Here is a 26,897-nt window from a genome sequence, read left to right as displayed (position 1 = left end):
GCTGTGGTTTTACGTGACCTGATTGGTTAACATAATAACAACCCTGTTAAGGTCAGTCTGTTCCTTAGTACCACACCTGTTGGTGAGGTGATATGGCCTTAGAGACCTCAGATGGCATCAGCTAAGGTCTCAGTGGACCTGGTAATCTCCTCTTGTGACTGGAGTTGTAATGGCATCGAGATGACGTTGTGGCCCAAAGCCATTCCTGAGATCACTACTGGGGAGAGGGAGGCTGCGAAACTGATCCCAACCAAGACTAGGAGAAAGGCAACTCATCTCTTGTGGGTAGAGGGGCTTGTCTGTAGAAAAATTCTGGACAATCATACTATGTTAGTTGGGGAGAGGACCATCAATACACCAGGTCGAGAGTAGAGCCATTGATGTAAGAGCAGAGGGTATGATTACAAAGGAATGAGGCCCCAAGTGGGCTAGACAGGGTCTAGAACAAAGTCATTATTGGAGGACCAAAGAAAGGTGCTCTATAAACCATGAATAAGTTTTCTGATTGAGAGGCAAATAGAAACTGACAGAAGGGGCTTGACAATAATCAGGTGGGATTTAGGGCCTTGCCAGTTATGAGGCCCAGACCTATCTATCTCTTTATATGGGGTACATAATAAGGGAAGTGTGAACCTCCTTGGGGAAGGCACCCTGTTGACTTCAGTTACCTAGCTGGCCTGGGAGGAGAACTGGCCAGGTAAAGGCAGGTGGCATCTCTAACAGGAAATTTACAGTTCTGCCTGCAATGTTACTGATCCTATTTGGCCATCCCCTCAGCAGTGGTGGTTACTTTGGAAGCTGGGCCGAGTGAAGGGCTTTTCAGCTTAGAGCTGCCACGCCCACAGCTGTGATACCCGCGTGGCAAGATGTTGCTGCGTCGGGGGTCTAAAGCTGCAGGGTTTTGGGGTGCGCGCTCTGTTGGAGTTTAGCCTCAGGCGATTCCTGTGCAGTCCGTGGTTGTAATGACCCCCGACTCACATTAAGGAAGCCAAGACTGTCCTTGCTAAATTTTGGGGGACACCGTGTCTCTGCTCTGCTGATGATCTCATTATGCATTATCTACCAGCTGTGTTTACACTTTACTGCTTACCCTCATAATTCTCAGAAACTAAAAAATCAAGAAAAAGAAGTTTCCCGTAAGCCAGGAATGCAAGTCAAAACATATCATTAGGTTCCCATTGTAGTAACAGAAAAATGTTAAGGTTACTCAGAGGTTATCTCCAGGTACCTAGAGGGCAAGCAAAACCTTGGACAGTTATTCCCCTAAACAGTTCAGTAAGTAAAACTAAGCCAAAGGTCAATTCTCATCCTCAGTTAGTGAAACTAAGTCAAAGGTCAATTCTCATCCTCAGTAAACGAAAACTAAGCCAAAGGTCAATTCTCATCCTCCGTAAATTGTCTAAAAACTATGTCCCCACTAAACCACTCATATGACATCATTGTTTTAACTCATTTTGTCAACCTTTGTGATAAAAGTTTTTTCATTTGCCTGCAGCATTGTTCTTTACTATATAAACCCAAGCCTTACTACAATAAATCGCAGCAGTAACATACACATAACGTGTGTGTGTCTGTCTGTCATTTCCCCGCCGATTTCTGACTCTCCTGGCTCTTCGTTCCCTCGTTCTCCCTCGGTCTGAGACTCCGCGAGAGCCGGTCCGCGGCATAGAGCCAGCAAGATCTGCGGCTCTGACCTGGGTGTCCTTCGACTCCAGGGCAGATCCATTTCCAGTGACCCAACTCTTGGCTGGCAGAGCTGCCAGGACTCTTCATAAGCTAACTTCTGAAGCCCAGGCTTACCACATTGAAAGCCAATGCAGTGGACTGGCCTGTTGGGTGTCCTTGATGGGAGATCACTGTGCAAAGCAGCCATTATTGGCCTGCCACCTATCTTTACATTGCTTCTGATGCCCAGCCTTCTTTTCCTCTGGTTTTTGTTAAAGCAGACCAGAGGATGCAAGTCAAGGGAGTGCCCAAGTCCCATCTCTAATCTTTGGTGGCCTAAACTAGAAGCCTACAGTCATGGGCATGTTCTGATAGTGGTTTTTCTGTGAGGTAGACAATGCCCATGAGGAAAGCTATGTCCTCACTTTAAAACTTTCCCTCCCTTTGTTTGGTCTGAAAGCAAGATTATGCCCATTTACTGTGCCCATGGCGAAGTAAATCTAGCCGTGAAATCATAATTTAAGCACTCTTTTTGCCTATGCTATTATTACAGAAAAATGTTAGCCATCCCTTTTTTAGAATTAAACTGTACATCCCTGGAGAGTACTTCAATAGAGTCAGTTTCCCATCTTGAAGAGAATAGAGAAATGAGGCAAAAGGTCAGGCTTTCCAGATCATTTACTGACAATCACAATATCAAATGAAAACTTAGCAAGCAATTTCAACCATTAAATAACAACGTATGAAAACATTTACCAGAATGTTTAATGTAAATCAATGTTTTATGAAAACATTTACCAGAATCTATACACTTTTTTATTTTAAAGATTTTTTAAAATTTATTTGAAAGAATTACAGAGAGAAGTAGAGATAGAGAGGTCTTCCATCTGCTGGTTCACTCCCCAGATTGCCGTGATGGCCAGAGCTGCGCAGATCCGAAGCCAGGAGCCAGGAGCCAGGAGCCAGGAGCTTCCTCCGGGTCTCCCACATGGGTGCAGGGACCCAAGGACTTGGGCCATCTCCCACTGTCTTCCCAGGCCACAGCAGAGAGTTGGATAGGAAGAGGAGCAGCCAGGACTAGAACTGGTGCCCACGTGGGATGCCGGCGCCACAGGTGGAGGATTAACCCACTGCGCCACTGCACCGACCCCAGAATCTATACATTTTGAGACAAGAATACATGTATTTGGAAACATCTCTTAAATATTTGTTTGACCAGCAAACTCAAGCACAAACATGTCAATGACTTAAGCAGTTTTAGGTTCTTTCTACCAACAAATTTAAAATATTTGATACAGACATTCAGGACACAAACCAAAATGTGTCTTCAATTAGCTTAGCAGTTTAAATTTATGAGCAATCTTTTATCTGTAAGCAATAAAACAGTTCTTAATAAATGTTCCCATGTAGATATACAATATATATACACATAAAACATACAAGATAGAACAATACAGCAGTTTCAGCAATAGCTTCTTAAAATATCTAACTTTAAAAATATTACCAATTGATTTGAATTACATTCTGCTCTTAATAACCTTGATTAACCATACTTTCTCTCAGTTGGAACCTGTAGTGCATTATTGGTTTCAACTGCTTACAGAGCCATCCCAAAGTACTGAATACGATAGAAGTCACTAGAAAAGTCCATCAGAACCTATAGGAGGACACAGTTAAACACAGATGCAACAGTGTTTTAGTTTTATGAGCAGCAAGTCTGATTTATAGTATTTAGAGGAGAACACAAACTATGGATGACAGAAGACTTTAAATAGCCATGTGTTAAAATTATAAACTTATTCACCAACAAGAGGCACTTGCTCACAATATTTTTGAAAGCACCTGTAGGACTTTATAGCCCTTTTCGGCCTATGGGTCTTTCTCATAAAGATAACCATCATGTCTGGTAACACAAGATCATTAGACTTTCTGACTTTTGGGCATTTTTATAGTAGCATTTCACATTATCATAACTTAAAATTTAGCACTACTTCACATCTTGATAGTACCTTTAGTATAATCTGAATAGCCTGCTTAGTTGGTGTCTCTGCAAAATGAGAGACATATCCTTTGACATTTCCAGGGCCTAGCTGGAAATATCAAAGTCCAAATTCTTTGGAACTTTCATTTTTTGAATGCCTGTCAAGGATGCATAGAAGGCTTAAAATATCTGATATAAACAGGATCCCTTAACATCATGACATAATATAGACCAGATTTGAGCATTGTTACAAAGTGATTACTCAAATGCTTTAGAATGAGTATATATTCAAACAAATTATAACTCCTTTAAAACTCAGTTGTTTCTAAACAATAGAGGACACAATAAATTATTTTAACAGAACACAAAATTGTCTCTCTTTGGTTGTTCCAAACATCGAAAATAAAACCATAAAGAGTTAGTGCATGAAATCATATTCCATAACTTGGAACAGTTTTAACGCTCAGAACGAGGGAAGAGAAAATAGCTTACTGGAGCTGGCTAGAAAAATGACAGAGTCCCAATTAAACAAAACTATTAAAAGGAGATGCTGCAGGGTTTAAACAGATTTTAAGATGATTTCAAGATATTGTAAAAACCTCATTGCTTTAACAGAGGATCAGATTTTAGTTCTATGTGAGACAATAGCTTTTGCTTTCCATATACTTGATGTGCATTTTGAAATAACCCTTTAGAAATCTCCAAATTAAGACAATATTTTCTAAATAAGATAACACATTAAATTTCAACTTTAGTTACTTTCAAGCAATATTGAACTATTTTCATATGGACAATTTATGAAAACATGTTAGCAAATTCAAATAGTTTTTTCCACAGAATATAAGGTGCTAAGAGTACCAAAGTCTACAGTTAGACACATTTATCTCATTTGCTTTACCCAATTTATATTTACCGATTACACTTGGATGACTAAAGATGCAGATATTATACCATACCTCTATCTGAATTATAGATTTCTACTCCTTTTATAAAACTCTAGCTATAAATTGGTAACATTAAACCAGAGACTGCAAAATCCACTTTAGGTGCTATGATGAGTATTGATTACCCATTGTTGTTTCATCGAGTACTGATTACCCATTGCTATATCATTGGAAACCTGCTAAAACAGATTGCAAAACAAGTTCAATAAGTTACAAAGCTATATTTTTCAAGGCAGCAATCTTCCTAGATTCAAAGGGAGAAATTCCTTCAAACTCAATGTCCAGTTACAGTTGAAACAAATTCTCATGCATGAGATTGTGATTTACCAAGGACATCTTTTTAGACTTTAATTGAATTTGCTTCTAGTTTTCCTTTTACCCAAAGAACACCTTAGGCCAATGGTGCCCTAGTCAATGGTCAGCTAGTTGGGACTGCCTCTGAAACAAAAGTTCAGGCAGCTTCCAGACAGGTCCCATGGGTGACTGTGGAATAGGGGCTGATGTGCCAGGAACAAGAAGTCCAGTGGAGATTATTCACCATTATGTTAGGTTTAATGGGAGAGGGCATCCACCAGAGCAGGTGGACACCCCTTCAGAGATTCCTAAGGAGGAGAATCTGATAGCTGACAGAGTAGGGGGCAGTTAGGGAAAAGGAGATATGTCTGGAAATGGTCATCAACCCAGTGAGCTGGCTGGTTTGGAGGGCCAGTCTAGGAAAGGCTCACTCATGGGACCAGGAAATCGGGTTTGTAGGGGCTGAGGAGATTTGAGCATTGCTTCAGTCTCACCAACAAATTACTCTCTGAGGAGGGAAGAATAGAAATGCAGTTAGTTTTCAGCCAACCCCTTACAGGCCCCAAACCCATCAAAAGACCTGATTATCCTGTCTGGCTTGCTCATAACAAAACAAAAGAGCCATCAGAAGGGTGGCCTAGGTGATGTGAGAGCTCAAGAGGATGCTACTCTTTAGGTAAAATTGGAACAGGAAGGGGAGGGGTGAAGAAGGCTGTTCCCAAACTTGCCTTTGCTTCTCCAGGAGGAGGATGTTAGAAAGGATCATAGATAAGGCAGGGGGAGTAGACTTTGGACAAGAGCTGGTTCTGAGATAAGGTTGGAATTCCCAGGCAGGAGGGAGAGGTATAGTGAGCAAGCCAGAAAAGTGAATGTAGAATAAAGGGGTTTGGACTTTTTAGCGAGAGCTTTGGAAGTTAAGAGGACTGGAGCTGGAGGTTTAGAGCTGAGATAGGAGAAAGCTTAGACATAGGGAACTTTTTCCACTTTCCCAAATGCTCACAGACGTGATAAAGATCCTGAATAGTGTCAGGGTCAAACGTGGACTGGTTGTCAAGGTAGGAGACAACTGAGAGGAGGGCGGGACAGAATGTGGGTCAGAGAAGTTCCCAGGGTGACCTATGGAGTTGGACTGGTGGGTATTGAGGGTCCCCAAGATCATGGCCATCTGACGGGGAGGGTATGAGAACAGAGTGTGGGTTGTCACCCATGCACCCACTGGAGCCTAAGGCCTAGAACCCGTGGAAGGCGTAGAGACCATGGGAGGTTATGGTGCCTGAACCAGGACTTTGAGTCAAAGCAGAGTGGAACCATAACCCATGGTAGAAGTTGCCGAGGGAATTCCCCATTCCCTGTCTTACCTCAGGATTTGGAAAGGCCGATGTGTGCATCGGGATCACAGAGCATTCAGTGGCATGGAGGAGGTCCAGGAGTGTTTTGTGGCTAGCACAAATCCAGGATCCTGAAGCAGCTCAGATCCCTCGGGGGAGAGCAAGGTCAATGGGGAGCCTGGATCTGAGTCATGGCACCAATGTAAGGCCACCGCAAAACACACCAAACACTGAAGTTAGAGGAAAGTTTTGTTGTCAGGAGGGGGAAGCCTGACAGACCAGGAGTAAAGAGAGCACCTGTAAGGGAAGAAAGTCCTGTTATATCTTTGCCAGGGGGCATGAAATTAGGAGCAGGGAATCCCATTAGGGTGGTGGTAGAGCTGACACCTGTGATTGGGCTATCTGGTCATCTGGCTTCCAGCTATGGCGGCCATGGCTAGAGCCGAGGATGATGTCCTGGGCATAGATGGCTCCACAGATAAGACTGTGCCATTTCTCTAACACCCAGGAGGTGAGAGACAGGCACAGTTTGGAATGTGAGAACAGGATGGGATGCACTGTGGAAAGACTGTCATTGCTTGGCTTCTATAAATGTAGGAAGAGACTGCTTTTCTGCTTTCTGGAAATTTAGTACAGCTTTGGGCAAAACAGTGGCAGAGAAAAGATTACCTCGGTTCTGTGTCTCACATGCAAAACGAATTTCCAACTGGACAAGGCAGAGAGAAAAGCAAGATTTGTTTAAGTTGGAGACTTCCTGGCAGAGTGGCCAGGAGCAGGGCTCCAAGAGAGGCAAAACCCAAAGGGGCTGATGGTAGTGGGGTTTTTAACACAATTTTGGGAGAAAGAAAAAAAAACTGACTCAGTTAATTATCACTTCCAAGGTGGGGACAAAACCCATCAACAGACCTGATTAGTAATCTTATTTGCCTGTGTGGCTTGCTCATGATAAAACAAAAAGCCATCTGAGGGATGGGATGGGTAACTTGTTTTCAAAATAAACTTGAGCTCAGGATGGACTCGCCACTCCCTTGCTAGTCTCATGATAAGACTGGAAGCTCCTAAGGAGTGGGGCAGGCATTTTTGACATTGTTAAAGAGAACTTTTGGGGGAAGCAAGAATTTTGCACCCTCAGTGTCCACCAGGACCGACCTGACTGCCTATTAACCCATCTGACTCTTCACAGTATCTTGTCTGCCCCCAATTGGTGGAATGAAATAAGGCTCAAAATACATTTTTTTTTTTTTTCTCTTGAGCAAGATGACATTACTGTGCCCAGGAAGCATCTTCCTGTGGATTTCTGCTCAATGCTGGCACCAGAATCTAATCAAGAGTTCCGATCTAGAGATATGGATTGTTCAGCAGCATGGAAGGCATTCTGGAGAATAAACTTAATGAGTTTGAAAAGCATCCACTGGGACTGGGAAAACAAAAGTTCATTTATTGTATTATGAAAAACAAGGAAATGAGCTTTCCCCTAGCCTGATCTTGGACCCTGGAAATCCGAGCACTTGCCTTTTCAGGCCGGAAACTTCTTCACAACACCCAGAGAAGTGCTATTCGCTGTACCACAGCAGAATGGTGTACGTGCTGTCACAGGTGGAGTAAAGCTAAGCGAACCTGGTGCTTAGAAAGTAAGAATGCAGGTAGTGAGGCTGGAGCCCAGGACTTCATGCATGCTAAGCATGTGTTCTATCACTGAGCAGAACCACCTTGCAATAATGCCAATTTTACAAGAAACGTTTTCACTTGGGACTGCTATTGTCTTGGGACTGCTGTTAAGTCATGAAAATTAAGTTAGCTTGTGTTTTCATTTCTGCTATTTCTAAATTCCCTACCCTGTGCTATTTCTTTTACACATGGCTGTACCAGAAGAAAGAGACCTTAGTGACACAAGGAATGATGCCTCCTGATTTATGGGCTGGCCACAATCAGCCAGCCCCAAAGATCGCCTGGAGCCTGCTTCCACTGCTTCCACTTGAGTGATCGCAGGCCTGCAATGTCTCTTGCAGCTTTTCTGAGAATTGTCTATGTTCTTTCGCTTCTTGGAAACATAATAATGTTCCACATAATCAAAAAATAAAACTGACTCAGGTGCATGTGAAAATACTCTGAAATTCAACACAAATGGGAACAAATCTAACTGCATATCAAAAGAATAATAAAGGCATTGAAGAGAAAAAGAACTCATCTAAGAAAAGGCTGATCTCATTGAAAGCACAGACAGCAAACACACCTTACACTCTGTAGCAGTGCTATTTTTTGTACTGTTAAAGATGTAGCGATTCTGATTTGTTGTGTGAATTTTAGGATTGAGAAAATGAGTATATTCACGTATTTTATGTATGAATGTGTGTGTGTTGAAACAAAGGCTTTCACTGTGGAAGAAAAGGGAAAATAATGAATAGTATTGTTTATGCTACACTGGAATTAGAGACACCAGTATGGAGTTTTATGATCTATATATATAATTCAGGGCTGTGCCAGGGAACTGAAGATATATCTTGCAGTGCTAGTATGTAAGTGCTCAGAAATGGTGGGGATGATGGATTCAAAAGTCTACAGAAGGCTGCTTGAAGGGAACCTCACTGGACAAATCTGAGACACTGAGCATAAATTATGACAAATTATTTTCACTCTTGGACACTTATAAGAGCAATCTAATTCACTAAAATCAGATTTAGAAAGCATCTTTCTTGTTTGATGATACTCAAATTCGTTGATAGCCATGATGTTATAGGGCCATGCACTCACTAATTCCCCTAGTGTTTACTGCCCTCTCGGGCTTATTGTTGAACCAAACTCATCGCTAAGATGAGTAGAGAAATCAGTAGGAGGACTTCTGGTTTCTCATGCACATAACTTCACAGAAAACAAAGGAAACTAAGGTGACTTTTCCTCAGGATTCATTTTCCCCTACACTTTCCTTTTTTCTCTTTCTCTTAATAGTTCAAAATGGAAGCCACAATGCCAAGTTTGTTCTGATGGTATCACACTACGCTGAGTAATGCCTCCCAAAGAAAGCAAACCCTGGAACCTGTAAGTGACCTTATATAGAAACAGGGTCGTCGTGGCAATGATGGCAATGTTGATGCTGACAGCAAAAATGACCCCCAGTGGAACTGGCTGGCTTCACTGCCCAGGTGACCACCTGAACCATCCAGGCCAAATCAGCGCTGGCCATCTCCTATACTGGATGGCACACAGCTCACATTGCATGCAAGTTTGCTGAGCTTAAGGGAAAGAGTGATCATGATTCTGATAAAAAGCTGGAAGGTGGCCCTAAATTCTTGAAATCTGGCAATGCTGCCATTGTTGATTTAATGCTGGTGAGCCCATGTGTGTTGAGAGCGTCTCTGACTTCCCTCTTCTGGGTCATTTTGCGGTTTGTGATGTAAAACAGGCAGTTGCTGCAGATGGGATCAGAGCAGTGAGCAAGAAGACTGCTGGAGCTGGGAAGGGCACCAAGTCTGCCCAGAAAGCTCAGAAGACTGAATGAATACTACCCGTGATACCTGCCACTCCACTCCTAATCAGTGGTGGAAGAATCGTCTCAGGACTGTCTCAGTTGGGCATTTAAGTTCAATAGTAAAAGACTGGTAAATAAAAGCACATCATAAAACATTCAGAAGAAATGGAGAGTGTTTTGTGGACCTTCCTGCACCCGTGTGGGAGGCCCAGAAGAAGCTCCTGGCTCCTGGCTTCAGATCGGCACAGCTCAGGCCATTACAGTCATCTAGGGAGTGAATTAGCAGATGGGAGACTTCTCTCTCTGCTTCTGCCTCTCTGTAACTCTGCCTTTCAAATAAATTAATTAATAATAATAATAATAAAACAGCATTTTTTAAGGGAAACAACTTGACCAAAAATCTGCCACAGAATTTTGAGACGCATTAAAACCAAGTTTAATGAGATAAAAAAAAATTCCTCTCCGATAGATTGCACAGCTGTCTCAGGTCAAGTTACTCACTTGAGTAATCATCTAGAAAAGTCAATTCCCAGGTAAGCGTGAAGTAGTGGGAACAAACTGGAAGCTCATGAGCTTGGAGATCTTCAGTGGACACAGCTGTCCCAGCAGCAGTGGGTCCCTAAATTCGCTGATGAAAACGTCTCCATCTTACAGCCTGGAAACAAAGACAAGGAGGGGAATTTGCAGCTTGCAATTTTTCTTCTGTGAAACCTTTCCACCTTGATCTTTTCTTTCCTGCTTTTTAGATGAAGAACACTGTAAAATGGAACCAAACGTGCCTGGCCTGGTTAATTGGGCGACGCCCTTGCGGTTCTGGGGAGAGAGCAAGGTCCCTCTCCTTGGTCTATCTTTTCCTTTCCCGGCGGTGCCAAGCTCAAGTAGAAACGGGCAGCACTTCCACGAGCGGCGGCACTAATTTGAGCAGCACATTGAAGTGAAACAGGTTCACTTTCTGTTTGAGAAAGGGAACTGACGCAGAAAAGCAAAAAGCAGCATCGCTCAAAAGCAGGAAGAAAACTGGAGGTGCCGGGGATTGAACCCGGGGCCTCGTGCATGCTAAGCACGCGCTCTACCACTGAGCTACACCCCCTCGGCCTGCAGTTTCTCTCGGGAATATATTCAAGCAGAAGAGGGCTTGTTGCTAGGCACCGGCGGCGTTAAACTGGGGTCCACGCCACGTGACCTCGGTATCTCCGGGTGTGCCCGGCTCGGCTGAGAGACACTCCCAGGGCATCGCCCGCCGAAGGCGCCTGCCGCTCTGGGGTCCCCGCCACCTCCGGCAGCGCCCAGACGACGCATTTTTCTCTGGTTTCTTCCCTCTCTGCTCTTTCCCCGGGTAGCAGAGACTGCGTGAGATCCCCGCGAGCAGAGAAGGCCGGGGCGCAGCTGCGCGCTCTGGACGCGGGCCGGGAGGGGCGAGCGCGGGGCCGCGGCAGCCACGGCCGCGCGTGGCGGGCAGAAGCCGCGCCCCCGCCGCCGGAGTGAAGGCTGCGCCTCGCTCTCCGCAGGTCCCGGCTGCATCCCAGACCTCTCGCCGGAGGACATCCCTGCAGTCTCCGATGCTACGGTGCCCGCATCGGGGTAAGAAGGACACCCGTGGTCCTTGAACAAACTCTAAACCGACCTAGGGAGCCCCGAATTCAAGAATTAACTGGAATTTTCACTGCAGAAGGGCGTCCGGGCCCTGTGCCTTCGTCCCCACCTCCATTTTCGGTGGTACAGATAGAGCGTTCCCGAAACCGACCACCTCTCAAGCTGCGAAAACCAAGTTCAAATAGAACTAATACAGACAGCAGAGCGAGAACTTTTTAACAAAATAAAAATTCGTTCAACCTGAACTCTTTAGAACATTCTGCAAAGCAGTTTTTGGGTTAAAAAGAATTAATTAATTAATTAATTAATTTCTTGAAAAGGACAAAAATGCAAACGTGACGTATCAGAATCTGTGAGATAAAGATAAAGCATTAGAAAAAAAGTTTCATTCCATATCTATAACAATAGCAATGAAAATAATATAAATGAATCACATCACCAAATATACAACAAAATAAACAAAAAGAATGCAGAAGGAAAGGTTAATAAACATAAAACCAGAAAATGAATTACAAAAAGTAAAACCAATTTTTAAAAAAAGCTGGATACTTGAAACAATCAGCAAAACAGACAAATCTCTGGACAGCCTAATCAACAAAAAAGAGGATAAGTGCAAATACAGTACACAGTATTAGGACCTCTGGGAGGGAACATGGCGGCCAATATGTACTGGGTCAGAAATTATTTCTACTCTGAGAATTCCTCCAGCAATCCTTATCTAATCAGACACATAGAAGAATTCAACAAAACTACAAGTGGCAATGTGGAAGCAATAATAGTGTGCTGTTATAGATGATGAGATTTTCCAACATGTTTATAATGCCTGTGAATAAGCATGTGAGTCCATTATCAGAGAGCTGGATCGGAAGTGGATTAGCTGGCATTGGAGCCTGTGCTCGATAGGGCATGCCAGCGTTGCACGTGGCAGGCAGTGGTTTAACCCACTGTGTCCCCCAAGCTCTGTCTGTCATTTTTTTTTTTTTTTTTAAAGGCAGAGTTACAGAGAGAGGGAAAGATGGAGAGATCTTTCATCCACTGGTTCACTCTCAAAATGTCCACAGCAGTCAGGGCTGGGACATACTGAAGCCAGGAGCCAGAAGAAATTGAGGAAGAATTTGAAACAACAGTTGAGGCCGACTTGACTGATAAACAGAAACATCAATCGAAGCACAGGGAACTCTTTTTGTCCTGCCGGTATGAATCCTACCTGCAACAGGTATTGGGGAAAATGCAGTGATGCTTTTCTGAATGAGACAGAAGCTGTGTTGTCATATCTTGATAAAGAGGATACCTTTTCTACTCATTGGTGTATGACCACTCAGGGAAGAAACACTGTTTAATGTCAAGGAAAATGTGCATAAAGAAAAAAAAATGGCAATGTCACATGAAATAATTAATATTAGTAGAAGGACAGAAATTATAACTTATAAAAAGAGCCAAATGGAAATTCTAGAATTGAAAAGTACAATAACTAAGATGAAAAATTCACGAGGCTTGCATTAGCGTTTTCTGAAGAAACAGAATCGATGAATCATCCTGTTGAGAGAAATAGATGGAGAGAAAGAGGCAGATGGAAAGAGAGAAAGAAAAAATTGAGAGGGGAGAGAAGGATGGAAAGAGAGAAATCTTTAGTAAGGAATTGGCTCATGTGATTTTGGAAGCTGACAAGTTTAAAACCTGCTATGTGGACCAGTTGGCTGGAATCCAAGAGATCCAGTGGTGCATGTGAACAGTGCTCCTTTTGTATTATGAATTAATTCCATGGTCTGAGCACTGTGAATGAAGCTATCGGACTGGAAAACTGAGCTAAACTGACACACAAAACTGCCAGTTTCTCAGCCAATATCATAGGGAGCCCTGCAGTATACATAGGGCTTTCAAAAATTCATTTAAAAAATGAGTCATTTTCTCAAAAACTGCATGAATTTCAAAATTTCTGCACCCAAATAAATTTATCTTTTCATTTTTCCACTGACTTTTTTGAAGTATTCTTATATATACCCTCTCAGAGTAGTCCTGTGGTAAGCCAAAATGGCAGGCCCTTATATCTCCACTGCAATATAAATTTTTGGAAGATTTGTTTTCTGCATCTGAGATTGACCTTGGAATGTTGGTAGCACTCCCAGAAATTTAGGCAATCGTTTTCTTCTGAGAGAGTATCTAGATCAGAGTTCCTAATGTCCTCCACATCTCCACATCTTAGTTATTATCTCCACAAATATTATCTCTGCTTTATTCTCTCTTATCCATTAAGTATTCTAATAACACAAATATTAAATCTTCTTACCCTCTCTTCCACCAGTACATTATTTTGTATCTCCATGCTTTCTTCTTGATAATTTCTTCTGAGTTCTTTTCCAGTTCACTAATACTCTGTAGTCATATTTAAATAGCTTTTAATTTGTCTTTTGAACTTTTAATTTTGATTAACGTATATTTTCATTATAAATAAATTTTTGATCTGCTGCCACTGGAGGTGCAGCTGGAGACTAGGCCGGGTTCTCTACCACTGAGTGAGAGGAGCAGTCTCCTCTGGGAGCGGTCTTCTGTGACCTGGCAGTCAGCCCCTTGCTGCCGACCTGGAGGTAGAAGAGGATGAGGAGGCCAAGGCTTCCTCTGGGAGGACGTTGGCTCTCTGGATTATCTGGGGTTTGTAGTTGACATTGAATCCAGGCTAAGGATGGAAGGTGTAGAACTTAAAGAAGAATGGTAGATGAAGTTTTTCCAATGCCCACTGGAAGAAATTAATGACTCCAAACATTGGCCTGACACCGGATCCTCGTGATGGTTCTGTGTTGTCAGATGACTTGGATGAAAGTGGAGTGATTGATTTAGATGACTTAAACACACCGTCAGAGAACAGTAATGAGTTTGAGTGGGAAGATGACCTTCCAAAACCCCAAACTACGGAAATAATTAGGAAAGGCTCAGTTACTGAATGCACAGCGACAGAGGAAAAAGAAGAGGGACAATGCTGGTGTATGTTCAGGACTGGGGAACAGGACCATAGGGTTGATATGAAAGCAATCAAACCCTTTAAAAAAGTTATCAGCCACGGAGGATATTATGGGGATGGATTGAATGCCATTGTTGTTTGCTGTTGGTCTTATGCCTGAGAGTGATCAACCTAACTATGGATTTCTGATGGACAATCTCTTTAAATATATTATTGGCACTTTGGAGATGTTAGTAGCAGAAAATTATATGATAGTTTATTTAAATGGTGCAACAACGTGAAGAAAAATGCCCAGTCTGGAATGGTTCAGGAAATGCCATCAACAGATTGATAGAAGGTTATGAAAAAACCTGAAGTCTCTAATCATTGTGCCTCTTCCAGGTCTCCCACGTGGGTACCAGAGGCCCAAGCACTTGGGCCATCTTCTACTACCTTCCCAAGCCATAGCAGAGAACTGGATTGGAAGTGGAGCAGCCAGGACCTGAACCAATGCCCATATGGGATGCCAGCCCTGCAGTTGGCGGCTTGACACTCTATGTCACAATACTGGCCCCAAGATCAGTGCATATTAGAATTTGTTTTATTTTGTAAATGGTTAAATACATTTCCTGGGTAACTTAGAAAATTAAGTGTCTCACAAGGTGAGGGACCGTCAGACTGATACTCATGAATACCCAAAGGTCATGTGTATAATCTAAGTAGATTAGTACCATCCCCAACTGTTGTCTAACTTAACAGGTATTGTCCCTTAATTTGAAAGTGCAGCTACAAGTGCATTGCACATTTTTTCCTTTTTAAAGACTGAAAGCCATTTTTAGAATTAGAGGACTTAAGAGGTTAAGAATTGGAGTTTGTATATATGTATATATGAGACATTTTATCTTCTGGTCCAAACTCAGAAGTTCATAAAATCTTAGGTTTGTTCACTAATGTGAAATAAGTTGTATGTCCAGGGTATTGCTGTCTTCCGTGTGTGTGAATGCTGTGAAGTTCTGCAGAGAACGATGAGTTATTTATTCACTCTCATGACTTTTTCTGTAGAAAATGGGCTGCTTTTTAAACTGCTCACTCGGGGCACTTTACCAAATACTTCCACATCAGTTATTTGAGTTTAGTGATTTGATCTGGTCAGAGATGGTCTGTCTTCAAGTTTCTGTTGAATTATCTTTGTCAGTACTGTAAATTAGGTTAAAGCATCGTGCTGTTTTGGATGATAGACATGCTTAATATAAGCATATACACTCCTTGTTTCATTTGGTAAGTACCTGTACATTCAAATAAATTGTACTTTGAGCTCAATTACGTACCAAATCATTCAAAAACAACAGATGGGTCTAACACCATATCATATATTTGAGTGACTCACATGTTTGGTAAATTTAATATCCTCCAGACTTGAAGGTCACACTATCTCCAGCCTTTTGTGTGTTTTACAAACGAGTAGCAAAAAATGGAAGAGAGCAGAAGCCTTTAAGGTTTATCCTGTCTTCTACTAAGCATATATATTTATTTATATAAATATCATTTATAGTATGACATTTATAGTATTTATTATTTATAGTATGATGTTCATTGGTTCTATTTCTGGTGTCTATTGTATCTATTGATTTTCCTTCATGGAGACTTGTCTCTTCATGTGTGCACATATTTGATTGTATGTTACATGCCGTATTTGGGAAAAACATTTATTTATAGAAATAATATGAAGTCTACATTGTTTTGTTCTTGAAGAGAAGGCTTTTCTTTGCACCTTCAGGCACCTGGACACGATGAAATCCAATCCAGACCACCTGAAAGCCAGCATCAAGGTTCGGGGTTTTATGGGCTACCCACCTGATATAGTAAGCCAGACTGCAGTGTGTGAGTGTACAGGCTTACTCAGAGCTCCTCCCGGCTCCTAGCTAGCAGCCAAAGAGAGGGGAGTGATAACCAAAGTCCCCACGCTGGGCATCCCGGGGTCTCATTTTGTCCTACTAACCCTCTGAGGCTGGTGAAAGCCTAAGTCGATCTCTTAGTGTCTGCTTCCAGATTAACAACTGTCTTCAGGGGAAAAGTGACTGCAAGTGCTGTATCTGTTCTTTTACTGTATCTCAGCAGGTAATTAATTATAAGGTTATTATATTTAAATGTTTTATTTAAAGAGAATTATTTTTATATATCATCCAACTTTTTTGCTGTCTTCAACAGGGTGATTTGTAATCCATTATGAGGACCAGAGTTATATCTCTCTTCACTTTTTATAACTGAAAACTAGAGTCAGCAGCCCTGAATGCCAGATAAATCCATCACACTTTAATCTCTGGAAAATTCCTGTATTATGAAAGTGTAACTCTGCCTATAGCAATAGTAATGTCAGGCTTAAATCTAGTTGTTTGATTCCAAAATGTTAACTACAATAGTAAATAGTACCCTAAGATTTTATTTTAGATAGAGGATATTCAAACCAAAACTTTATTTAAGGAATAGAGGGTTAGAGATATAATCCATTACCTCATATCTATGCTACATGCTCATACTGCAGACTTTGTATGACTTCACAGTGCTGACCTCTTCCTCAAAACTTGAAACCATTGTCTTCAAAACTTGAAACCAATGTTCCTATCCTCATCTCAAAAATTGCCAGCACTACTCATGCATATGCATGAAGTAGTTAGGGGGAAAGGAAGTAAGAAAGTAATGTTGTTTCCGCTAAATCTTTAAAAAGCATTTATTGGAATAGTAAATCTTTGACCTTGAGTGCAAGTTAGAAGAAGACAATTCAAACTCACCAGACCACATCTAATTACCTCTCTCATTCTCTTTTGCCTCCCCTATGCTTAATTATGTATACATTTAAGTATACATATTGTAAAGCAATAACTTTAAGGGGGAAAAGTCTTATATACTATCACTAGAACTTCTTATAACCTGGACTTTTAAAATAGAGCTTATCTTGGCCGGCGCTGTGGCTTAACAGGCTAATCCTCCGCCGGCACACCGGGTTCTAGTCCTGGTCGGGGCGCCGGATTCTACCCCGGTTGCCCTCTTCCAGGCCAGCTCTCTGCTATGGCCCGGGAAGGCACTTGGGCCATGCACCCACAAGGGAGACCAGGAGAAGCACCTGGCTCCTGGCTTCGGATCAGTGAGATGCGCCGGCCGCAGCGGCCATTGGAGGGTGAACCAACGGCAAAAAGGAAGACCTTTCTCTCTTGTCTCTCTCTCTCACTATCCACTCTGCCTGTCAAAAAAAAAAAAAAAAAAAAATAGAGCTTATCTTTTGGAGTGGCTTGAGATTTACATCAAAATTGACTGAAAACTGCAGAGTTCCCATACATTCTGCCATATACCCACAACCTCCCCCACTAGCAACATCATCAGAGTTGTACATTGGTTACAGTTAACAAAGCCCACGTGGATGCATCATTGTCACCCAAAGTCCATAGCTTATATTTGATTTCATTCTAGCTGTTATATATTCTTTGACTTTTAGCAAATGCATAAAGACATGTATCCACTATTATAGTATCATACAGAATAGTTCACTTCTTATCCCTGGACTTTTTACATCAAAAATAGAAAAGCCATGACAAAAGAATAAAGGGCTGACATAGTAAAATATATAAGTATAGTTTTCTGAAGTTCTCATGATACTATCTTTTTCTTCTTGTGGGATGAATGGGAAAACAAAGACCAGCACGACATTTTACAAACCACTACCCCCAAGTTATCTAAATATTAATAAAGCAGACAAATTTTGATGTTTTAATGTGGATACTCCCATGTAATTCTGCTGCGAGAAGGAAAAGACCTTTGTATGCAAAATTAGGTGGAGATTTTTAAGAGAATGTCAAGACTTTCTAACATTCTGTAAAAGGAATTCGCTGTTTATTTTCGTGATGACTCAGTATTGGTCTAGACTCAGCACTTTCTACCGCATGAGCTCAATTCATCATCTGGAATTTTCTTTTGAATGTTCCCTTAGCTCGGAATTATCTATTAGGGATAAGAAAGTCAAAAGGCTGCCTCTTTGCAGTGGGACTGATGACACTAAAAAGACTAGGCACCTGCCATGTGTCCATTTTCTTGTGACAGAAAGTCCACTTTAGGATGACTGCACTACCACTGGTTGTATGGAGACTTCCTTGAAGCAGTTAAGGAAGCACTCCTGCATGGGAAGCTACTAGGTAAAGGCTTCAGGGCCCTTGGCTACTGATGCTTACTCCCTGTCTATAAGTGTTTCCCAAATATATGTTTGTATGTTTGCTTGTTGTTTGAAAAAAAAAAATACCATTTTGCGTGTGAAAGAATACCCACCTGTTAAAAAAATTCTCATACAATTTCCATGGAATCTGTGAAGTGATGAGAAACAAAATAGTGATCTGAGACACATAAGGGAATTTAATAAAAGGAAGGCTAGAAACTAAGAATCTATTTCTCCATGTCTCTGGGCCTCTACTGAAAACTAGGAATGAGGATAGGAGGTGAAGAATTTGCCTAAATGAGAACAAATCATTTATTTCATTTACTGTACCTGGTGCTGTATGGTTGTTTTAAACAAAAAAAAAAAAAAAAAAAAAAAAGAAAGAAGAAATTGTTCAGAGATAGTGAATACTTTGTTACTTGTCTCTCTTTCTGGTTAAAGGATCTCAGGAGACTCATGTTTAAATCCCATATTATTCTTTCTTGGCTTTTACCCTGAAGTATGATTTCAAGTAGGTGGGAAACTGCTTTAACACAATGAGTCCCCAATGGAGTTCCAGGCTCCTGGCTTCAGCTCGACCCAGCTGTCATAGTCATGTGGGAAGTGAACCAGAGGCAAATCTCTCTCTCTCTCTCTCCTCTCTCTTTTTCTCTCTCTCCCTCTCCCTCTCTGTGGTTGCCTTTCAAGTAAAGTAAAATAAATCTTTTAAAAAAACATACAGTGTGCCCTTCTCATGTCACCGTCCCACAAACCAAAGTAGTCATATTCATCTGGAACCAGCGTGTCTCTCATTGGTCATTTGCCAGTCTCAGAAGTTGTTTCCCTGTGCCATGGATGGCATGTGATTCTCATTCATCACAAGGATGGTGTACATATCTTCTTAAGGAAAACGTAGAGTTAAACATTGTCCTGAGGAGCGATTAGGGAAACACTGAGACAGAGAAAACAGACTTCTACTGACGTAGGACTTTTCATAAACTACAAAGAGGTATCTATGGTATGAGCAAGAGTATTTCAAAGTGGAAAATTTAAAATGAATCTTATTAAGATCCAGTCTAGATAAGGTGGTTTCCTGTACCAACCGCCGAGTTTTTTGAAGAGCAAGTAATCTGGGGAGATCAGACGTGAGAGAATTTAAAAGTTGGTGAAGAAGACTGAGGGAATCAGCTAGCAACTGATATTAGTATTCTAATGAGCCACGCTTGAGCCCTTTATCAGATAAAGAAAGAGGAAAACTCAGACTATGGTATACTGATTCAACAATTCTGATTTGTTGATGGTTCTTATCTAAAAATTCAAGATATAATTTTTCCTGGATATACTGTAAATTCTTAACACTATAATGGAAGCCAAATCCATTCAGAAGACTGAATAGTCTCAATTTGAACATGACACCTTGGTAAAGATTTAATAGCTAATAAGGATACTGATGCTGTATATGATTTTAGAAAGCTACAATAGGAAAATAAAGATTTTTAACTGCCTTGGACACTTCAATCAAACATGGAAAAATATTGATGATGTATTAGAGGAAAATCAACATCTGAAAAGTAACTCTATGGGGAATATTGAAACCCATTTTAAAGCTAGAACTTTTGAAGCTTTATAAAATTCCCTAAACAAATACTATCTGTATTGTAAAAACAATTTCTCATAGTTTTAAAAACTCAGAAGGACATACTCAAAAACAACAGAAAATATATTGATTAACCATCTCAAAACTCTCCTATATAGCAAAAGATTTTGATGTTCCCAAGATAGCCATTTGGTGGCGCCTAAGTTGTTCTCTGGAATTTCGAAGCTGCTATAACACAAAAGCAATCCTAAGGACAAAGACAAAATTGTTGAAATTTATCAAAATTTTTGCATAAAAAAATTTAACCAAGGAGCTCTAAAGGGTGACTGAATATTTTCTTATCTGTTTATCTTAACTCTCCCCACACACACTCCCAAAACTAAACTAGGATTATCGGGACATTTCAAATGGTTTTTATTCATTTGTCCAAATTTTTAAAAATTTAACATGGATCATTAATATGCTCAAAACTAAAACTTTATAATCTTTGGCTGGACTGAAGTTTTCCTTCCAGAATAATTCAATTTGGTGTTCTCAAGCAGAACTTTTTATAATAACAGAAATGTTCTGTATCTCTGTTGTCCAAATGGCAGCTATTGTGTATTTGAAATGAGACTAGTGGAAATTCCTGTTGCTCAAAAATAATAATAAATATTTTAAAAGCTTTTAGGCTTTATTTTTCCACTTGAGAAATATTTTTATCACTCTTAATGGATAGAAAATTCCATTTCAATGGTAAAATTCTTAAGATTTTCTCATTAAAATGTATACTTTATTGTATCATTCTGAAAACTCTGAGAAAGTAGTACAAATTCATGCTTTAAAAAAAATAAATATTTTCACATTTTCAGAAGAGCCTTTTTAGCCTAAAGCTCTATCTCTAGCCCTAATATGATCTAGCTACAAAATCTCTGGAACTCTTACATTATCAGAGAAATATGTAAAGTTTAGATTGACTGCCTCTGACAGCTCCTACCTTGTTATATTCTAATTTTTTAGGTATTGTCAAAATCCAATATCAGGTATCTAATACTATGTTCAGCAGACACAGTTACATTTCTAAATAGATATACCCTTGAGTCAGAAAACTGGGTGTTTTGGAAAAGACAACATGAAACTGTTAACCTTAGAATTACATTGGAAAGGACCATTTTGGATACTGTGAAACAAAAATAGGTCTTTACACTCTGAAGCATCCAACTAGCATCATACTTAACCCTGGTACTTGCTCTCTAGGCCCTCTCCTGGTCTTGCGTATATCATTGTGGGCATGGAGTTCACACTCTGTTTACTTGGGTTCCCAGAATTCCCCACCAAACTAGCCTGGATCCTCCTGCTAGGGCCTGCAAAAGCTTCTTTCCTGATGCATCCTTGTGAAAGCAGACCAGCCTATTAGTGTTCATGCCCCTACTCCTAAGAGGCCCAAGAGTAGTTCTTGGCCAGGCATGTGCAGGACATTTGAAGATGTATGGTTATGTTGAGCTGTTCACAAGAGCATGAGTAGACTTTGCAAAAATAAGATGGAATTAGGAATGGAAAATGATAAGAGAAATGTCTGCGATGTCTAAATTTAATTGAAATGGAGGAAAGATGGAGGGAAGGAGAGATGGTGGAGGTTATCAGTCGACAAACTATGGGCTAAGAACCAAAGATTGTTTCATGTTCTTGAATGTACGTTAAAACCGTCACTCAAATCCCTTCACACTCCCTTAGCCTCACTGCAACCAGCTCACAATCCCGAGCAGCCCAGAAACAAGAATTATTGTTCCTTAGGGAATACCCTCCTATCCCCAAACTCTCCTTGATTGGAGTTACCTCACCCCACTTATCAAGGTTCAGTGTGTGAACATCTGCCTTCCCTCCATTTTATAATTTTTATTATAAAAGATGCTCTTAGTCTGGAAAGTTCTATATAGGTGCTAAATTAGTTCCTTCTGATACTTGTACAAATTTCTCCCAAGGTGCATATGAATCTACTCTCTGATGAAGCATAAAAAGGGAAAAAAAAAAAGTTCTTAGGACATTTTCCAACTGCTCTCTGGCCTTGAGACCAGAAGTTGCTGGAACTTGTCTCGGGAACCGGTCCCTTTTTTGGCTAACATCTGTGATGGCTCAATAAACCCTTTCATTTCAGAGATGGAGCAGAAGATGTGTATCCTGGTTCTCTCTTCCCCCTCTACCCCGGCTTTTACGACTAACTAACCACGCGCTGCTTCCCGTGCGTCCACAACAGAGACCTTCCAAATGGATGCGAAGCCTGTATTTTAGTTTAAACTTTCTGATTAAAGTTGGGAGCAACAACGTGTGAAATAGGAAGAGAGCAGCCGCGAGAGGGCACGAGCAGAGAAAGCAGGGTGCGGAGGCCTGTTTCCTTCCCTCTGCTCTGTCCCTGCTCGCAGCACTGCTCGGAAAACCCAGGGACCCAAGGACACCCTGGATACAGCGTTTATTTCCTTCTGTGTCCTTACTGTTCAGTAAGACAGAGATGTAACCAGTGGTAACCAATGGGGTTGGGTGTATTGTTTTGGTGCCTTGCTTGTTGTTTGGGTTCTAGAATCCCGATTCGGTGCTACCCGGATCCCTTTCACCCAGTCTCCACCCAAGGGTGGAGTTAAGGCTTCGGGGTAGACAAATTTCGAAATTGCAATAAGAATCGGTTTTGCTTCCCGTGCGAATTAGAAATGAGAGAGAAGAAAAGTGCTAAAAATGAAGAAAGCGTGGAACAAAATTTCAGAATCAATGAGCTGGTCCCGTGTGAATTAGAAATGAGAAACGAACATGCAAAAAACAAGGAAAGTGATTTATAAAAAAAAAAAAAAAAAACTGGAGGTGCCGGGGATTGAACCCGGGGCCTCGTGCATGCTAAGCACGCGCTCTACCACTGAGCTACACCCCCTCACGGAATAAAGAAGGCCTAAACACTTCTATTGCCTGTAACTACCATTTTCGGTTCTGGAAGATCTCTTATTTTAGCAAATCCAATTCTATACCGAATACTTTCGCCGCTACGCTGGAAAAAAGGAAACGGAACGCGATACCGAAAGCCCCCGCTGTGGTCCCGGGATCTTTTTCGGATGCCCCCGGGACGTGCACCTGCCGTGGGGCTGGGGGTAAGGGAGGCAGATGGGGAGAAACCCCGCCTGGGGCACGGGTCTCACAGTGCAGGAAGACGGAAAGCGATAAACGCTGCATGGGAATTTAGGTCCAGGTGACGGGTCAGGCGGGGAACTGCGGGGGTGTTGCGTGGGTCGCGGCTGCGGCAGCCTCCTGCACCCAGCTTCCCGCTGACGAACCCGCGCGGGCTGCGACCCCGCAGCTGTCAGACTCCGTTGGTGACCACCTGGGCGCGCACCGGCGGGAAGCGAGAGGCCGCAGCAGCGTTCGTGGCGCCCCCTCCTGGGAGAAGCGCGCCAAGTTCTAAGCGCTAGGTTCCTACTGCCCTTTGCTACCGTTGGCACGGCATTCAACCCTCTTCTGTTTAAATTTTCTTCTGATTCTCCCACCACTACGGAACCTAGGACTTCATGGATGCCTGAAGCCACCGCCTCCCTGCCCCCGGGCCTCCAGACCAGTGATTTGCTGAGATCTAGCTGGCCTGGGCATTTAGGGTCAGACGGATGTGGGGCGACCACAGGCGACCTTGTGACCCAGAGATGAAAGGGAAATAGACGTCCATTGACTGAGTTTAGAACACACTCCCCCCCAGCTATAGCATCTTGGCACTGAGAAAACAGCAGCAGGTCTCTGGCATCTTCTCCCCCGAAGTGAATCACAAAATCGAGCTGATCTTCCCCTTAAAGTCAGGTCACAAGATGCTCATCCCAAAGCAGGTATCCCCTACACCCGGAGGAATGACATGGGAACGCAAAGGATTGAACAAATAGGCCTTGCTAACTTCTCGATTTGTTACCATTAGATCATAATTTGTGGCCAGTTATGTTTCTGCAGGACTATTTACTCTTAATCAACCTAAGCATAAGAAAATCCACATAATTCCCTGCCACTTTGGGTCTTCATTTCTTGTGTCTGCGACCATAGCACCCTGAACATGCCCCATCTCGTCTTTTCAACAAATTGCTGTAAGACATAACCTTGGATTATCTGACTGGAGTCTCAAGTTGTTTCCTCTCAAGTCACCTATCTCTCTCTCTGTCCCCCCCCCCCCCACACACACACCCTATAATAGTGGACCATTCCTATGCCAGACCTTGTGTTAGCGGCACAAATGCAAAATGAAAGTTAGTTAGTTATGATTATTACTATTACTAGCTAATACATTGCTAAGTTATATTGATCTACTAACATTTCTCTCAGTGACAATTTACTGAAAAAAGTCACCTTTCTTTTTTTCTTCTCAACTCTGTTTCCCTCTGGGAGTTAGTAGTCTGTGACTTCTGAGTACAATTTTCTAAGTTTTCTGAACTCTAAAGTTTAATTTTAATGCAAGAAAAATAAAAATTTAGAGTCAGAAAGCCTAGAAAATTCTGAAAATGTTAAGCATTGCTTTGAGAGTTGGGTTAGAACACAGACCCACATTTTTTGTCATATATCATGTTTCCTTTCTTTTAGAAACAGTTTGCTGAAGCAACAGAAGTAGTCACAGAGCAAGCACATCTGAGAATAGCAGCAGTAATATTGACAACCACCATTTATTGAATAACCAGGAGACTTGCCATTGAGTTGGGTACTGTGCTAAAGATTGCACATGTACAAGTACGAGTACCCTTATTTCATTCTCATATACCCAATGAGTCGATACTATCATTATTTCCATTTTATAAGATAAGAAATGGAGGCTTTGAGAGTTTAAGGAACATCCCCAAGACCCTACAACTAGTAATGTCAATTGTAGTGATTTTTTCTCCAGAGCCAATGCTCTTAATCACCAAAACATATGGCCTCCAAGGAAATCAACTCCAGAGAGGAATAAGCCTGAACATGTAGCCAGAATAATCAATGGTGTGGAAAAGAGAGAATACTATTCATGAAAACGGGTGAAGGACAGTGGAGCAGAGACGGCTTTGGGATCTGGAAAAGCACAATGAGTAAAATGACGTTGAAATGACAGCGATGGGAAAAGCAAACCAAGCTCAATCCCCTGAACCCTCTGAGAGTTTAAGAATTGAGTTTGTGAAATAAACTGACAGCAGGCAATTAACAGGAAAATATATTCAAGTTTATGAGGTCCACAGGGTCAACACAAGAAAGAAAATCGAACAACCCGAAGCCCCACTGAGATCTAGAAGCTTACAGTGCAAGAGAGAGGGGAAAAGGGATGTAAGAAGCTTAAGGGAGAGTGAATGATTTTGGGGATGGATGAATGGGCCCTCTTAAGAATAAGTGACAGCCGGTGATAAAATCTGCCTGGGCCTGTGTCAACCTTCAGTCTCTGGTGATAAAATTTCTTTCCTGGTGAGTTTTCTCGGGAGGGATTCATGAAAGTGTGCATGTCTGAGACTTTGTCTTTAAGCCAGTGAGAGTTCAGAATAAACCTCTCCTGCCTTTGATGATCCTCAGAGCTACAAAACTGAGAGATTTTCAACTAAACTCAAGATCTAAGCACAGAATTTCAAACTTCCAGTCTAATGCTCTGCCAACCAAACATTTTCTGCCTTGCCTAGGGCGATCATTTGGTGGATGGGCTTCCCGAACTGATAGTCACCATGAAGGAAAACCTCCCACGCCCTGGGTAGGGCTCGTTTAAGGAAGAACTATTCAGGCTTCGACTGTTTTTGGAGGTGCACATAATGGCTGGACCCACTTGTCCCAAGCCTCACAGAATAGCGTCTTTACAGTCTCGTAAGTCATTGACCCTATTTCATATTCATTCATTCATTCTTCCATTCATTCTCTCTCTCTCACTGCTTGCTCCATTACAGTTCGTGACGTCTACTTAGATTTTCAAAATTTTAGAAGTTTCCGTGAATCGTCTGCTACAGTAAATTTCAATTTCAAACAAGGAACTTCGGAATCTGTTAGAAAAGCCCTACCCCCATCACGCTGCTTTCTCAGCATCATATGTGAAAACCCTGTTTCACCAGGTGGCCGCGTGGCCTAATGGATAAGGCGTCTGATTCCGGATCAGAAGATTGAGGGTTCGAGTCCCTTCGTGGTCGTTGTTTTCCTTTGCCGGTGTGGTCCGTGGTCGGCTGGAGTACATTTGGAAAACAGAAGATTCGTGGTGCCGCATTTTCCTTGTTGCTCTCTTCACTTGGTCAAGTAGAACTCTTTAATTTAGTAAGTGTGCAGAAGGGATCCGCCTGACGCCGTGGGACAAGTGCCTGACAAATGAACAAGGCAGAGACAGAACGCGTCCTCAGGGTGCTTACCCTCTCCTCTACAAGACACAGAATCAAGTCAGCACTGAGCTAGACTGAAGCTTGCTTAAAGTCATGAAAGAAATAAGCAAGGGACTGAAATTAAAAAATTAAAGAACAGATGGACTTTCCCGTAGGCAGCCTCTTGTCCGAGGTCTAGACGAGCGCTAACACTGAGAATCTGAGTTCTGGTTACTGAACACCTCTTTTTGGGGCAATAGGGAAAGTCACTACATAAAAAAATCAACAAAAAAGAGGTAAAGGTGGGTTCATCTTTGAGGAGCAGGGACTCTGACAAGGGTTGTCTGTCACGAAAGCTCTGAATAGGATTAGAAGTGAGTGTTCTCCAGGGTTTCACTAGCTCCCACGAATCCAACTGCCATCGCTTCTCCAATTCTGGTATCAGAGACAAGCCCGCAGGCAGAAACTGCCAAAAGCTCTTATTCTATGGCAACTTCTATTAGGGTTGCCACAATAGGTTCAGTTTTAGCAAGAAGAGAGCAAATGTGAATATTATACAGAGAAAGAGCAATGAGAAATGGATAAAAGTCCTTATTGGAATTGAGCTCCAGTAGCTAAAAGTAATTCTTGAGAACC

General features: G+C 41.8%; 3 non-coding genes and 1 pseudogene across 3 annotated transcripts; 2 read left to right on the top strand and 2 right to left on the bottom strand.

Annotated features, from left to right (window-relative positions):
- Positions 1 to 10,696: 10,696 nt before the first annotated feature.
- On the bottom strand, positions 10,697 to 10,768 carry TRNAA-AGC (transfer RNA alanine (anticodon AGC)). The gene has a single exon. It is a non-coding gene; the product is annotated as a tRNA-Ala (tRNA).
- A 3,247-nt stretch (positions 10,769 to 14,015) lies between these two features.
- On the top strand, positions 14,016 to 23,404 carry LOC133756417 (BCL2/adenovirus E1B 19 kDa protein-interacting protein 2-like; annotated as a pseudogene).
- TRNAA-AGC (transfer RNA alanine (anticodon AGC)) lies at positions 22,808 to 22,879 on the bottom strand. The gene has a single exon. It is a non-coding gene; the product is annotated as a tRNA-Ala (tRNA).
- A 2,622-nt stretch (positions 23,405 to 26,026) lies between the features above and the next one.
- TRNAR-CCG (transfer RNA arginine (anticodon CCG)) lies at positions 26,027 to 26,099 on the top strand. The gene has a single exon. It is a non-coding gene; the product is annotated as a tRNA-Arg (tRNA).
- The last annotated feature ends 798 nt before the right edge of the window (positions 26,100 to 26,897 follow it).

The sequence above is a fragment of the Lepus europaeus genome, chromosome 3 (assembly GCF_033115175.1).
Source record: "Lepus europaeus isolate LE1 chromosome 3, mLepTim1.pri, whole genome shotgun sequence".
Lineage (NCBI taxonomy): Eukaryota > Metazoa > Chordata > Mammalia > Lagomorpha > Leporidae > Lepus > Lepus europaeus.
The sequence above is the reverse complement of the archived record's forward strand: the minus strand, read 5'-3'. Positions and strand labels throughout refer to the sequence as shown.